The sequence below is a fragment of the Adiantum capillus-veneris genome, chromosome 25 (genome assembly GCF_014529385.1).
Source record: "Adiantum capillus-veneris isolate H3 chromosome 25, ASM1452938v2, whole genome shotgun sequence".
Lineage (NCBI taxonomy): Eukaryota > Viridiplantae > Streptophyta > Polypodiopsida > Polypodiales > Pteridaceae > Adiantum > Adiantum capillus-veneris.
In genome coordinates, this window is record NC_140955.1 from 24,461,648 (window position 1) to 24,479,166 (window position 17,519).

Consider the following 17,519-nt stretch of genomic DNA (forward strand, 5'->3'; position numbering starts at 1 on the left):
AATGCAAAATGCCGTCTTTACAATATCTTGATCAACTACCCTTATTTGATGGTAGCCACTTTTTAGGTCAATTCTACTGAAATAGATCGACCCTTGCAGCTTATCAAATAGGTCTTCTACCCGTGGAACGGGAAACCTATTGTAGATAGTGATCCTTTTTAGTGATCTATAGTCGACACACATACGATATGTGCCGTCTTTCTTTTGCACTAATAGCACGGGTGAACAAAATGGAGATGAGCTAGGCCTAACCATGACCTTCTCAACTGTTGCATAATATCCTCTTGTTGAGCTTGAGAAACTCTATAAGGAGGTTTATTAGGTGGTGAACTTCCTGGAAGAAGTTCAATTGCATGGTCATCATTGCCTTGTTTAGGAGGTAATTCAAAAGGGATGTCGTCAATAAAAACATCTTGAAATTCCTTGAGAAAATTGGACAACTCTAATTCCTTGTGATTGTTTATATTTTCTTTTGCTAAAGCATTAGGTTTATTTTGATAATCTTTAACAAAAATCATGTACACGGAAATAGAGCTCTTTATTGACTTATTGAAAGCTTGCGTATGTACAATGGGTATGGTGTTACCCAACTCCTTAGCATCTATGTACATATCTTTTTTCCTGAACTTAAAGTAGATTTGCCTTTCACAGAATTTAACATTGGCAGCCATGCAATCAAACCATGGTGCCCCTAGGATTACATCCTCATGCTTGAGAGGAGACATCAAGAAGTCCTCTTTGTCCACATAGCTTTGGACATGGAGCCTCAATTAAGGGAGCAACTGAAGCTTCTTTCCCCTTGAAAGCACCATCAGCGGATAGGACATCTCCTATCTCATAGGATTGGATGCCTAGCTTGGTGGCCAACTTTGCGGATATGAAATTGTGAGTAGAACCAGGGTCAAAGAGAATAAAAGCATCACGTTCTCTTACCTTTTCCCAAGCGTGGCATAGAGGAGATCCTTTGTGGTAAGCATCCTCTTCTTGGATTTCGACCAAGGTATCTCTAGGAGGCTCATTTCTTGTATTTTTGTGGGGACCAGCATGATAGGCATGCGCTTGCTCCCCGCACTTGAAACAACGGTTATCTTTACGATAACGCTCAAGCTCTTCAGGAGAGAGTTTATTTTTGCCTTTATAAACTCCCTTCTCCTTAGCTTTGCTGTTGTTGGCGTTGCCTTTAGGAGACTTTTGGACATTGTTCTTCCCCTTAGGCTCATTGTTATGGTCCTTGTTCTCCGTGGGCTTAAGATTTCTCTTAGCCCCTTGTTGGAAGTTGATTCGTGAAGCCACCATGGTATGGTGTATACCGCAGATATGGTGCGTGGCCTTTGGGAGTTGACATACTCTGCTATATCTTCAGTTAGACCAGCACAAAATTTTTGTTTTTTCTCTCCAAAATCCATTTGAAGACAGTGGATTTGAGATGTAAGTCCCAAAACTTGTCTACATATTTGTGAATAGATTCGTAGGGAGAGAGCTTCAAGCTTCACCATTCGGTGAGTACTTTGTCTTTGGCATCGGTAGCCAAAAACTGCTTCATGATGGAAGCTCTTAAAGCTTTCCGTGTTCATGGAGCTTCATCGTTTGCCTGTAGGCTAGACCACCATTGCTTGGCGGACTTTTGAAAATGCATAGCTACATGGCGTAGCTTAAAGGACTCCATGAAGCCCTCATCTCCAAACACCGCATGGAATTGTTGAATGAAGGCCAATACTTTTTCTGTAGCACCAAAGGTGCCATTGTAGGTAAGGAAAGAGATTCCCTTTCCTCCCTCTTTGAACTTTTTGAGCTTGGATGACCTCTTCCATGTGGCATAGGATTTCCTATGGCCTCTTCTTTTTGTTGGTTTGAAAGTTGCACCATCACTTTCTTCAGAGGAGGAAGAATTTGAGGAGGATGGAGAAGAGGGTGACCTCTTTCTCACCTTTTTCTTCCCTTGTTCTTCCTTGTCCGCATCATCACTTTCTTCATAAGAGGAAGAGGATGAAGAAAATGGAGAAGAGGGTGACATCTTTCTTGCCTTTTTATTTTCTTGATTTTTGTCATCCCTCTTTGAATTACGGTGTGGAGAAGTGTGCGATGGTCTTGTCCGTTTAGGGGGTGATGGAGAGCGTTTTGCCTGCGGTCTTTGTGGAGCCATCTCCCCAAGGTGGCAGGAGACTCACTTATTTTTTGTTCTTTTGGTGGGGGCTGTACCATTGAAACTTGAGCTCTCCTTTGGGAAGGAGATGTGTCGTCCAGTAATAGATTTTTGAGCCCTTTGTACGGATCCTCTTCTTCTTCCTTTATCGGAGAGAGGCCTCTTTTGGAAGTCTCACAAGGAGGCTTTCTAGGTACTCTCTCTTCTTGGTGGGGAGTTTGGAGAATCCCATGAGCACGTAGCTGCCGTTGCACTTCACTTTGGAGGGATGGATTTCCCATGGCTTGCTGAAGCCTAGAAACAAGGTAATTAACAAGCATAGGGGCATCATTAGTAGCTTGCTCATTAGCAAAATCAAAGCTATCAACATTAATTTCACTCTCTTTATTATTGTCAACCAGTTTAACAACTTTTAGGTGTAATAGTTTTAGGTGTACTTTTGCACTTCAAGCCCTAGTTGCTACTCCTCTTAACCCCTTTAGAAAAGCAGTCAAGCTCATGTACCCGTGGCTCGAATATCATTAATTGTAAGGAATAGAAGAGAGGGTCTTTCAACACCAAAACAGTACCGGATCCTATCAAGCTTTAATAGCTCAATACTGGTTAAGCCGTAGGCAAGCCTTGTAGGGATCCACTATTAAGACCATAGCTCTGACGGTGATGCCCCGTTATCTGCACGAAGTAGGCACACTACAAGGCTGAAAAATCCCTATTGTACTTACTCAATTACAATTAATAATACCAACCATTTATAGTTAGCTTGAGGACCTCCCTTCTTGAGCAAGAAAAGAGAAAACTTGTGCTCTGATACCAATGTAACATTTTATGGCCTAGTAACTTGTGTGTAGCAGAAAATAGCATAAACATAGTGAGAATTTCATTAGAATAGATTCCTAATGAGCATAGCAAGAGTGCTTGGGCGAAGAGAGCAACTAAAAACATAACTCTTAGTTAGATAGGCATGAAAAATACTTCAAAAGAGAGAAATTAAGCTATTGACAACAGTTGAGGATCGGATTTACACGGAGCCGCTCCCCCCTCCAAAAGGCTTTGTATTATAGGTTTCCCCCATCAAGGGAGAGATTTTACAATACCATACTTTGTGTTCCTTCAATAACTTTCTAGTGCAATGAAGATGGAAGCTTCAAGCACCTAGCTCGCACTTATTAAACACAACATCAATTCCCTCACGGTCTCAGACCCAAGACCTCACACACCTTTGAAGATGGTGAGAGCTAGCGGGGTATGAGAGTATATTGAGAGGAAGAACGAGTATTCTTACGACAAATAAGTATATCTCCTCACATAATCACTCATAATAGCTTAGCATAGCTTAGTAATTATCATGATAGAGGAGATGAGCATGCATTGGAGCTTGGCTCTTGGTTAGATTTGCATCACAAAGCCAAGAGTTGTTGGTGTAGGCCTCCCTTCTCACAAGCTTGGAGTAGATGATGAGCTTTCCATTAAAGCTTGAGAAGGAGAGAGAGTCTTTTTTGCTTCACACATGAGATTGTGTGAGTGTGTGTGTGATAATGCCTTGCCAAAATCAGCCCCCCCCCCCCCCCCCCCCCCCCTCTCTCTCTCTCTCTCTCTCTCTTGGTCGACCCCTCTTGATTTTTACTCATGCTGGCACCTCATTGGACCCTGCAAAGCTTAGCCAATGATAATTAAGAAGCATAAGTGATAGTCTTGTGACATGTGTACCCCTTTCCCCTTTTGTGCGAGATTTATGTAACTAAATAATGCAAATAAACTCTCATTGGACCCCTTAGTCTTTTGGCCAATAGGAATCAGGCAAGCCATTGGGCTACTGAATGCTCATTGGACCCCTTAGGAGACTGTCCAATATTCTTCTAGAGAGCTTAATTTCTATTGGTTCTTTTATCAAGTGTTTTTAAATAAATTAAACTAGATCTACTCTAGCCTAATTCTCCACCTCTATGGCCTTCCAATAGGATTTGGATGCACCTTGGGGACAACTGGGCTAGGGAGCTGACATGTGTCCCCTATTCCGTTTGTGTAAGGGGAGCATGCTAGAGTGTGTGTGTGTTTCTCTCTCATCCCCTACAAGAAAGGCTCGCCCTCTCCTATCTAGGGATATGTGAAGACTTTATGGTCTTCACATAAGCATCCAATTTTACCTAGAGTTTGACAATTGCACAATGCACATTACCTTTGAATTTGGAACCTTAGCATTTTGGAAGTCTTAATGGGCTGAACCTTTGAAGCCCATTTTTGCACATTGCTCTTTTGCAGATGGCCCCCCCTTTGGATCCCTATTTTGCCTCCTTTGGATCCCTACTATGAGCGGTCTACCAGCTTAATCAATATTCTATCTTTTTCTCCCCTGGTACATCCCCGTATTAAATGATCAGTTTAACATGAGAAAATCAGTTAGGAGAATTAGATATTATTTATTATGACAGGGAGTCAAGCAATTAGAGAGAAATTAATTCTTGATACACACACATCAAGCCACTATTACACAACTTTAATGAAAAACAATAGAGAAGCAATAGGACAACTTCATTGCATGCATTGATCGGTTCCTGAAGAGAGCACGTGCAGCTCCAAGCCTCCACCTCCATAGCCTCCTTCTTCTCCTTCTCTACTCTAGGTTTTCTCACAAAATGATCTCTCCCCATTCACATTAGGTACAATTCACTTTTATTCCTAGGATTTTAAAAATGGATGGCCTACCACGTAAGGCACATAGAATAAATTAATAGATACAACTTAGAACTCATAGAGCTCCCATGACTCTATACATAGAAAATGGAAAAATGGGTGCATGAAAAATGTGAAAGATGTTGGATGCTTCCAACATTGCCCACTTCCTAAGATTTGTTGTCCTTGACAATAGGGGAAGTCTATCTAGCAGGTGTCTGTGGACTTTGTGTAGTCATCACTGTAGGATCTTGGCCATGCTGATGGAGGATAGGGCAATTTAATCACTAGGGAATATATGGTACCATCTATGTCCCTAGAAATCCTATCACAATGATGATCTCCAACATGACATATCGTAATGATCATGGCTGGCTCAAAACGTCCTGAGGTCTTTTTGCTCTTGTCAGTATCAACAGCCACAATCATCAACATAAGTCAATGTGTGCTTTAGTATACATAGCTACACTATCCTAGGATATACTCGGGTGTAAATCCTTAGTAAAGAGCTTGATCAAAACAATGCGACATCTATGAATTACTACCTACCTACCATATCAAAAGGTCAATGTCATCTAAGAAGGTGCCTTTGGTGCAATAATGTCCATCAAGGTCAACAAACCAAGGCATGATTCCTCTATAAACTAGGAAATATAGCATATTCTCTGCATGGTTCTCTCTACTCGTCGTGGAAACTCTATCCTCATGTGGTACTTGCATGGTGTCTCTGGGTGGTGATCTATCACTCGTCCGCATGTATGATGCAAGGTCAACAAACCAAGGCATGAATCCTCTATAGCCTAAAAAATGTATCATAATCTCTATATGGTGCTCTTTGCTCATCGTGACAACTCTATTCTCCAGTGGTGTCTTTTGTGGTGATATATGGCCCATCAGTGCGTCTGATGCATGTGATCTAGAAAGCTCTGCGTCCGATGTTCTTGTGGTCTATGGTGTGATCTCTATAGCCTCTCTAGTGTGTGTACTAGTTGTAGTGGCATTCTAGTGTGACTGTCTCAGTGTATGGTAACTCTCGAAATGCATTGGTAAGGCTCTGGCTCCTGTGCTCCATACCTCACCTCAGTCATTATCTCAGCAAAGGCTGTCTCCTAAATGCTCTGGATGATGTAAATTTTGGAGGTGATCTAAGTCGTGTTGACTGTAGAGGATATGGTCATCAAGTCTATAGGCTCATCATCACTACTTTGAGAAGGGAAATAGCATAGTTCACACAACAATATATATGTAGCCTTGTCATTAACGCTCCTATAGGTACCTTGTAAAAGAAACCTGGTGGGATAGCATCAGCTATATGGTAGGGAGGGTACTCTGTATATTTGGCTCTCTCTCCTCTCTCTCTCTCTCTCTCTCTCTCTCTCTCTCTCTCTCTCTCTCTCTCTCTCTCTCTCTCTCGTACATCCTCCGATCCTCATCAACATACAAAGGTCTAGTGTCAAACATGTATAAAGATATAGTCTATGGTAGCTCAAGGGCGTTTGGGTGATCCTCATGAATGGCTAGTGTGATACTTTCTAGACTATCCTTCGTCATATTTCTACATGATGTACCAAACCATCAAGAAGGTGTGTTGGAAGTCAAACCAAATGGACACCCTTTGAGTCGACCTCTTCATTTGAGCCCCATAATTTTGATGTCCACTATTTTTGGGAAAGATTTGTAATTATATGACATTGTCAATTTTTTTGTGGTTTATGAGACATGTTAGTAGTCTAAATCTGCTATTAAGAGTGCGTTAATGATTGTTTTTGATGTTTTGACCATAGGAGAGTGTTCCTAGACCATACAGGGTGACCTTTTTGGTATGTTAAGTTGCAATTTCTTGGACATTGATCATGATGGATCGTGATTTTGGTACCTCATTGGATTGTGACCAAACTTGGTAGGTTAATTCCCTAAGTGTCTTAGACCTCCTGCCAAAGTTTCATAACATTTGGATTCTGTTCAAGTGCCAAAATAATGCAATATTGTAGTGGCATAGGACATAGGCATGTTGTCAGATCCAAGAGTGATAGGTTTTTTTGTGCTAGAGATATTGTCATTCCATAGGTTCACTTCTTGAGGTTGACATCCTCAAAGAGTCTCCGTGCCCCATTCGAGCCGCTTCCCTGAGTATTGACATTATGCTAGTGCCAGACAGCTATGCTGCACACATCCTTTGTGGCGACCTGCTAACATTGGCATCGTTGCCAGGGATAGTGATCCTTAGGTGGTGAGTGACCTAGTCGAAGATTTTTATTTATAGACCTTTGATTTTGATTTCCAATTCTTTACACTTTAACATTAGGAAGCTAAACACGGGGTATAGTGCTTGGTAGAGGCTAGAAGCGAGGACTTGTTGGGTCTATTCTTGAGAGGTATTAGGAGTTGTGAGTGAGATACAAAATCATTTCATTCTACATATTTTCACATGCTTTGAAAGCACTGTTCCATATTTTGTTTCTTCTAATTTTGCACCGTTTGTTGGTTTTTTATCATAGGACTCAATTCATATTTAGGAGTAGGCTAGGTAACATTTATAACCATCAAATTGAGCAAAACGGATCAGGGAAAAAACTGTCAAAACTATATTTTGGTTGCCAAGACCTTAAACTATGAAATCTTAGAATTCTAATGGTTGGAGCTCAAAAGCAAATACAAACCCAAAAATAAGTGGAAAAAGGGATGTAACAAGCCAAAGAGAGCTAATCTGGAAAGTTGTAGGACAAAATGTGCAGAAACATGAATCACAATCCATGACCCCTGAGGTAATTTGGACAGAAACTGATACCAAAGGGTCCTGTGAGGTTCCACATCACTAGATATACACTTTTGGTGGAAAATTGACACATAAAGTTCATCCAAATTCAAAAATTGGGAAAAAAGTACACAAACATAGGAAATAGATCTAAATTTGGGGCTTTCTAACTTTTCGGTGTCCAACTCAAGAAAAGTGGAATTTAACATCTACAAGGGGGCATGCATACAAGGGCTAGGCAGTGAGTAGCTAACACCATTGGTAACAACTTTTGTAAAGGTCATCATACCAAGAAACAACAAAAAATTAACCAAATCACCAAAATACTAGTTGCAAGTAAAAAACCGTAAGCAGCCACAAAATTTTGTTTTTGTCAAAGAAAAAGGATTTCAAATCCAAAAAAAGTAGATAGGTAGACTTCATAGGCTGTAGGTAATTGCAAGACCAAGTTTGGGGTTCATATATTATGGAATATGGATCACGATCCATGTCCCCCACTAAATTTTTGGATTGGGATCTTACAGCCTTGTAATAGAGACCAACACAAACAACTTATCCAAAGTAAGAGTATAAAAAAACTTCACGAAGAGGGCCAAACAAGGCCAGAGTCATTCAAGATCAAAAACCACAAAACAAACATGGGAAGTGACTTTTGGGAGACCTAAGGGTGATCAAACCACCTAAAAATCATATAACAGGGATCAAGAGACTATATGAGACATGTGTACCAAGTTTTAGGAGATCTTGACACTAGGGTACATGGATCGTGATCCATGACCCCATGTCATAGAAAGAGCACAGAGTGGTATCAGTACTAGCACTAGTCCCTAGTAGCTAATGGTGTTTTCAAAATTCAATTTGAAGTTGATTTGTGCATGTTACAAGCAAAATAGGATTTTGTGTCAAAAGTGTGATAAAATTTTGATTTTAGCAAATTTTGACTAACCCATTGGCTGTAAAGCTATAGCCACCAAGTGATTCTCTAATAGGTTGTGGAAATCAGAGTTGCAGCTCAACTTGAGATTGATTGGGAGTCTGAATGCACCATAAAAGGTAACATGTTAAGGTTTTATTGTGGACAAGTGGGGATTAATAGGCACAAAAGAAAAGGTTGATGTCGAGCCTGAGGAGAAGCTCGGGCCGTATCAAGCCGAAGCTAGACATTCCTAATGCCAAACTTAGGCGAGTAAATGTGGCTACTTGCACCAACACCGACAACATGCATGTGGGCTTATATAAGTATGATAATGGAGAGCAAATGCTCTATTACAATTGTGCGGATATCCCAATGTGAAGGAGTTAACGAAGCAAAAATGCTTGTATGTATTTGTGTTTGAAGTAGAGAGAGATACTCAAATAGTCATGCTAGACAAGTATGGTTGGAAGAATCCAACAATGAGCCGTAACAAGATAAAGGGATATACATATTTTGGGGGACCACTTCATCAGTACTATGTCACCCCTAGCATGCACCTACCTACTATCTCAGGAACAACACGACCAAAAACTACGAGAGGGAGTCCTCTGAAATCTCATGTGGGAGACTCTTTCAGTCAACCACATTTCTCTGAACCCAAACCAATTAGATCCTTGGATTCCTCGGTTCCTATACCTACACATCGAGGTAGTGTTATCCCATTAGCACGTGTTGTCCCCCCTTTGTTTTCCCTCCTTTTGGATAGTTTTCACATCAGTTGTAGCATTTTCCATGGCTGACAACAACACAAATGTGTTCAAGATGTTTGCTGTTGAGGATAGGTTGGATAGGGACAACTACCCTATATGGGCTTACATGATGCAACATGTCCTTGTGTCAAAGGGCATTTGGAACATTGTGCAGGGCATTGATGTATGTCCTGGTTTTGAGATGTAGGTGATGTTGCAAGTTTTGGTGATAGGGTTACCGATGCCATAGCTGTTTTACCTACGGTTGAACAAGCTCGTTGGGATGTAAAAGATGCCCAGGCTCATGCATTGATTGCATTGTTTGTGAAACACAATATTACTCCTCACATTTGTTCAACAAAGTCTACTAAAAAAGTCTTGGGATACTCTAGTTGGTCTTTATGCAAGTCGCAAAAATTGCATTGTTGCGTGAAGAGATGGAGTTAAGATTATGAATGAGGAAGATCACATGGACACTTTCCTTGCTGGTGTCAAGGATATCAATGAGCAACTTATTTCTACAGGTGTCATTTCAGTCAATTGCCTTGTGTAGAGTGTTCTTGATGCCTTGCCAAATTCTTACCACACTTTTGCTAGTACTTGGAGACTTATGACCCAAGGAAATCCTGAAGTTGTCAAGTTTGATGCATTATGCACATTGCTGTTGCAAGCATCACTTTCTAGAAAAAATAGAACTAGAAAGCCTGTAGTTGAACATGACTTTTATTGTTGCTCAAAGAAAAGGTGGTAACATCAATGTAGCCATTTCTCATGATTCTTCTATGAGTGGTCAATCACCTGTACCTAATGCTTCTGTTGGCAACAATTTATCTAGGAATTTTGGTGATAACAAAAAAAAGAAGATGCATTGCCAATGATCATTTGATCAAGGAGTGTCCGAAGGTGAAGACCAAAGAGGCTGAGAAGAAACAGGTTGGTTCCACTTCAAATGCTAGTTCCACTACAAATGCAGTTATTATTGAGTCTTCTGTGAAAGGAGACTGTGATATTGATGTTGATGCAGAATAGGATTTTAGTGCATAGTGCACTTATGATTCTAATGTCCATGATGCATGTTTTGTCAATTGTTGCAGATACTCATGTGTGATACTTTGACAGTGGTGCTACAAAGCACATTATCTCTCATCATGACTTGTTTACCTCTCTTGAGGATGTCCCTCATGGGAATTCTCCAAAGGATGGTTTGGTTAGGGCCACATGCAGGTTGCAACTTGTGCATAGTGATGTTTGTGGACCCATACAAACTCCATCCTTGGGCAATTACGTTTACTTTGTGACTTTCATTGATAAGTACTCCAGGCATGCATGTGTATATCAGCTTATAGAAAAGTCTAAAGTATTTAAGTGCTTCAAACAATTTTTGGCTATGGCTAAAAACGTCTCAAAATGTACTATGGGCACCCTCCATTCCGATCGAGGGGGGGAGTATATGTCTCATGAGTTTAATGCATTTCTAGCTAGTCGTGGGATAAAACACCATTTTAAGTGCCTTATATGCCTCAGCAAAATGGTGTTACTGAGAGGAAAAATAGGTCACTTACAAAAATGGCACGATGTATGGTCAAGAGTCGAGCTTTTCCGCATTCGTTTTGGCTTGAAGCCATCATATGTGCCACTTATGTACTAAACAACTGACCTACAAAAGCTTTGCAGTCCATGATTCCATATGAAGCATGGCATGATAGAAAGCCTTATATTCAGCACATGCGTGTTTTTGGTTGTTTGGCATATGCTTTTGTGCCACAAACGCAACACAGGAAATTGGATGATAAGGATGTCAAATATATTTTTGTTGGTTATAGTGCTGAAATCAGAGGTTACAAGTTGTATCATCCACAAACAAAGTGTATCTTGGTCTCATGGGATGTTGTGTTTGTGGAAGATTCTATTTAGCCCTTGATGTCATGTACTAGAGACAGTAATGTAAGCTCATAAGACATTTATGACACTTTGTTGTCTCTTTTTAGTGGTGGAAGTTTGAATGTAAATTCCAATGAGAAAAATGTACAACCTATGGGGGTTTCTAAAAATGTTACAGATCAGCCTATTACTGATGCAGATGTACATAATGTACTTGATGAGGAAAGGGATGAGAATGAGCAGGCTAGAGGTATGCCTAAATGCTTGGTGCATACTTTGTGTGACAACAAATTGGATGCACCCTTATCTAGTCGTACTCGTTCAGGTTCTCGCCATGCATCTTATGCAACAAATTGTTATGCTTTGGTTGTGTCTAGCTTACATGATGTTGAGGAACCTCTGTCTTTTGATGAAGCGCAGAATTCAAAAAATTGGATGGTTGGCATGCAATCAGAATATGATGCACTTATAGAAAATGACACATGGAATTTATGTGATTTGCCTCCTGACAAAAAGACCATTGGCACAAAGTGGGTTTACAAGTTGAGACACAAGCTGGATGGTGAGATTGATCGCTATAAGGCTTGACTTGCAAAAGGTTATGCACAAAAAAAGGCATAGATTATGAAGAGATTTTTACTCCCACTTGTCATATGACTACTATGCTTTTTTCTATGTGCATTGGCAACTCATTTTGGTTGGGATGTACACTAGTCAGACGTTGTTACTGCTTTCTTGAATGGTAACATATTTGAGGAACTTTATGAAACACAACCTCGTGGTTTTTTCAAGAAAGGACAAGAGGATAAAGTGTGCGTATGTAAGAAAGATTTTTATGGGTTGAAGCAATCTCCTCTTTCTTGGTATGAGAAAGCTGACACTCATTTGGACAAACGAGGCTTTTGTAACAGTCCAACAGAAAGCACGTTGTATGTAAAGCATGAGGGTGATGAACTTCTCATTGTGGTTCTCTATGTGGATGATTTTCTGATCACTAGACTAAATGAGAGACATACTAGTGAATTTAAGGATGATTTGAAATCTATTTTCAAGATGAAAGATTTGGGACTGTTGCATCATTACTTTGGTATACAGTTTAAGCAGTGTGATGGTGGTATTGCCTTGTGTCAGAGAAGTTACCTAGAGAGTCCGTTGCTATGTAAGTTTGGACTTGAGGATTGCAAACCTATTGCCACTCCCATGGAAACCAGGTTTGAAGTTGAGTCTTCATGATGCTAGTGATCCTACCAATGCCACTCTTTACCAAAATGTTGTTGGCTGCCTCATTTATGTATGCATCAAGAGGCTGGATATTCAATTTGCGGTCTCACAGGTCAACAAATTCATGCATAGCCTAGAGTCTAAGCATTGTCAAGATATCAAGAATATATTTTTCTACTTGAGTGAAGCTTTACATCTTGGCTTGTTTTATCCCAAGGGGGGATCATTGCCGCTAGATTTAGAGATGATTTTTTGGACTCGGATTGGGTTGGTTGTTTTGACACATGAGTGTCCACAAGTGGTTTTTGTTTCATAATTGACAAATCATGCATATCATGGTTGAGCAAGAAGCAACCTAATGTGGACACTTCCAGTTGTGAGTCTAAGTACATGGTAGTCTTCACAACTACGGTTGAGTGTGTATGGCTCAGACGCTATGGATAATTTGGGTGTTGGATACGACACTGCCAACAATATCTACACTTATAGTTAGAGTGCATTGGTAGTTGAGAGGAACCCAATTTTTCATGCTTGTATGAAGAACATTGAGATGCATTATCACTATCTCAGGGAGAGGCTCTCAGCAGGAGAGATCAACTTGGCTTATGTGACAACACAGGACAACCTTGCAGATCTTTTCACAAAGGCATTGTCTCGTGAGAAGTTCAAAGATTTTTGCAAAGATTTGGGCTTATTCCCCTTTGTGGACTGATCATGTCCTCAGGGCATGGCACTTCCCTATACTCTATGTGCCAGCTCTTGTTCATCGCATCACTCCTAGGGGGATTTGCTACCATATACATGTGGTAGTGATGTGTGTGAACACACTTCGGATCGCTGGGGAATTTTTTCCTTCACTAGGAGGTTTTCCCCAGTGTATTTATATACGCCCATCAGTCTAAGGCTAAGTTATCTTTCCATTGCACACTAATTAATACACTCTCTGTTGTGTGCCTTGAGCTTCCTTCGTCTTCTCTAAACTGTGTGTGTTTTCCTTCACCCCTAATTCCAACATGCTAGGAGAGTCTAGAATGATGAGAATGGTAGTAGAGACTCAAAAAATGAAACCTTCTCAAGTGGCCAAATGCATGCCAAAAAATTACAGTGGATCGGGAGACTCATATGTGCATGTTTTCATTTTTAAGCAAGTCTTAAGAGCAAAACAAGTGGCAGATTCTCACACACAATACGAAGGATTTGGTTTGACATTGGAGGGGACATCGTTGACTTGTTTCCAACCACTCAACAGTAGAGATTTCTTGAACATTAATCAATTCTTGCAAGAGTTTGTCAAGGAATTCTCTAAGAGGGGAATCAAGCACAATACAATTTCTCGAATCTATTCTTTTAAGGGAAAGGAGAATGAAAAGGTAAAAGAATCATCAATTCGCTTCAAATAGTGCATTGAAAGATGTCTTGTGCGGGAGCTACCACATGATGATTGCTTATGGGTCCTCTTTATATACGACTTAAGAAACAAAACACTTAAATAGGACTTACATTTGAAGGCATGCACAATATTCGAGCAAGTTACTAGGGAAGCATTGTACCTGGTTGACAATTGCAAAACACACGGGGAGGTATTACCACGAGTGAGTTAATTGCAAAACGCAGTGCTCCTACTTCAATCACACAAAATGTGAATTAGCTAGTCAAAGAAGTAGTCCGCAAAATGAATCAAACGTACAAAGACAAAACCTCAATCTAAGGTCGCAGCAACCACAAGTCGTCAATGCTCCAAGAGTGTTGAAGTGGTGTGCAATTGAGCAAAAATACACAAATCTCGAAACTAACGAGTACTTGTATAACCATAATTACATGAGGGAAACACCTTATGGACTGCCAACGGTACAACAATTGCCAACACCTCAAAGGTGTCAGATTGGACCCAACATGGAGTACAAGGAGTAGAGAAACCACAACTTGTGTTGGGAAAACAACCACCTTTGCAAACCTCATGACAATAGGGCCATTATGAGTTACGTGGAGCCGATGGAGTCACTCATAACACAGAGAATGATGCCACCAAATTTTTACTATGAGGAACCGATAGAAGGGTTGAGCAACCACTGTGAGAGCCTCTGTAATTTTTTGGCTCTCTGTAATTGCCATAGTGAGTTATCTCACCCTATCAAATCACTCAAACAATGTGGTTACCCTCACCCTTTCACTGTATATAGGCGCGTGTGAGTTAGGGGACTTTTCCCATATCTCCTTACTGAAATAAAAAACCCTCAATTAGCTAGTCATTGGGCTAGTTGAGCCAAAAAAAAAAAAAAGGTATATTATGGCCCATGCGTATGTAAATATTTCTTTGTATATAGGGCCTAAATAAAAGATTTTTTCATAATTATTTTGGTATTTATTTAAATATTTTTACCTAGGTGTGTGTTATTTATGCTCTGTACATTGCCTCACCATTACCACAATTTTTCTTACCATTTTTCATACTCTTTATTCCATATAGAAATATTTTCATGTAAGCTTCTCTTATTTTTGGTGTAACTCCATCCCAACAAAAATCCAAAAAAACTAGTTTTATTTATGTGTATATTTTTTCACTATTGTGATTTTTCCCTTCCTACATCTATTTTGTCTTTTTTTCTAAAAAATTAGAACACCAAAAATATTTGTCTTTTTATGGTAGCCTCATAATGAGAGAGATTTCTTTTGACCCCTTTATATTTTTTCCACTTATATTATTTATATTTGACATGTACATATTTTTTAGACCCCTCAATATTTGATTTTCTTAGTTGTACTATTCACTTATATCATAATCTCAACAATATCTTCAATTATAGACCTACCAAATAAGGTCAAGGGTAGGTGGCATGCATACATGCACTATGGAGGGCTCACTCTTGGAGGTATTCAAAAGAATCATCCAAAGAAGGACCCCACAAGGACCTTGTGCAGTGGAAAAAAACGGTCGGTTTTGTTGAATTTTTAAAGTTCACTTGCTCTCCGAATTTGAAAAGGTGATACAAACAAAAGTTGTAGCTCGTGGACTGAACTTTTGCCTCAACTTTTTTCATATTTTTTTGAGCTACGAGCTGTGAGCTATGATTTTATTAGTGGACCCCAGTTTTCCCATGTTATGCAGCCACACTCTCTCTTCCACTTTATCATTTTCCTCTTTCACACACACTTCTCCACTCATCATCCCCACCTCTCTCACCACTCCTCTCTGCACCCTACTCACCTTCTCCTCAACCTTGAAGAATAAGAGAAACCATGGTGAACTCATACCTCCCACACACAATTCCATTCCAAAATTGACCACCTAGTCTCATTTTTCCTCCTCCAAATTACCCATATCTTTCAAAAAAACCACAAAATTCAGCCTCTTCTCTTAAAAGACAGCATCATGGTGGTTGATTACTCAGCTTCAATTACCTTGTCTCTCAAGGAAGGTCAAGAGTGGAGAAAAAATGTACCGTCAAAGCTAGTGGACCGTCAACAAGCGTCAAAATTGGCCCTACTCAAGACACATGGAGCATCAACCTTGTAAGAAATCCACCTTTTCTTACCTCTTAAGAGTTTTTCTTCCTGATTTGTATCCTACATGGATACTCCCATTGTAAATATCCAATTCCATTTGTAAATTAATACAAACTCTACTAACACTAACCCACTATGAAAAGTCCTATCACCTCCATTTCTCTCCTCTCTCTTTCCCCACCAACTTCTTGATAATTCCAAGCAAAAGAAATTAGATAAATTGCTGAAAATCTAACCCAACCATGGTTAGAGGAGTAACCCTAGCCTTCAAAATTGCTATAAAAGGAGGGTGTAGCTAGCACAAAAAGGGGGGAGCCATAAGCAAGAGCACTATGCTATAGCTTGAGAAGCCAAGCTCAACCTCTCTAGAAGGAGCTCTTGAGTGGAAGCTCATTGTCTTATGCATGTGCATGTGTTGTAATAGGAGATTATCAAGGGAACTCTATGCCATTGTAAGAGAGAGAGTGATCACTCAATTGAAAGTAGGAAATCTATCATTTCTCCTACTAGTGTAAGCCCAACATTTGCTGAATCAAGGAGGGTGGATTTGGACTAAGCTTGGATACTTTGTCTCTCTTTCCACGTGAAGTAATGGACAACAATGATGTGTAAGTGTCTTGGTGTTTTTTTTGTTAAGTTCTTGATAGCTTGTCTCTAGTGTTGTCATCAATTTAGCCATAAATCCCACATACTGTAAGAGGGCGACAGGGTGGAGAGGACTCCCCTGGCCTTAAGACAGTGATTGGGGTTGGTTTTCTTGTGATGTGTTGTGGTGAAATTTACGCAAGCTATGTTGAACAAATACTAATCTCACTTTGATTTGTAATGACAGATTTGTAAGAAGGTATTAATGCAACAAGCACCCCCTTTCCCTTTCTCTCTCTTTCTTAAATATATAGTTGTGTTTGCTTGATCATTGGTGATACATTTCAAAGCATCCCGAGCACTATCTCTCTCTCTCTCTCTCTCTCTCTCTCTCTCTCTCTCTCTCGTGTTTTAGTGTGTGAGAGTGTTCCATTGGTGTTAGGGTTAGTGTAAATTCCTTGCTTGTTTGTGGGTTGCTCTAACGATTCTCCTCTTTTGCGTCCTAGTTCGCTCTTAAACTAGGTGGTGCCCCTTGTGTAGTTGGGATTTGGCTATGGGTTTGTTGTTTTGGTTTGTGTTGTGTTGTGCCCCAGCCCCATTGAGCAGCACGGGAGCCTTGAAGGGTGTCTAGAGGTTGCTCTTCTTGTTGCCCGCCCCGGACCTCCTCAATACTTGATGTCGAGCAATGAGAAACCCAAGCTAGTAGCAAAGCTATTACAAAGCATGCAATGATCCACAACTACATTCAACACCATAATTTTTATTTTAACTTTAAATTTTATGAAGCAATCTAATGCAAGTCAACAATGCTCATACATCTACAAAGTTTCTAAATTGTACTAAGAGAGAATTGCCATATCTTATACGAAAAAAAGAGAGATTTCTTTAGATTTGTAAGATAACAAGTGGAATATTTAGTGGAATATAGAGAATAGCAAGTCGTGCCTCTGCACTCTAATGACAACAAGAAATGCTATGGTTCTATCTCGTGACTATGAAGAGTCACACTCGTCATCAATAAAGACATTGCGTCTCTCACACTTCTTGTGGGTGTCAAAATCGTATCGTATATCAATAGCCATGGTTTTTGCAATC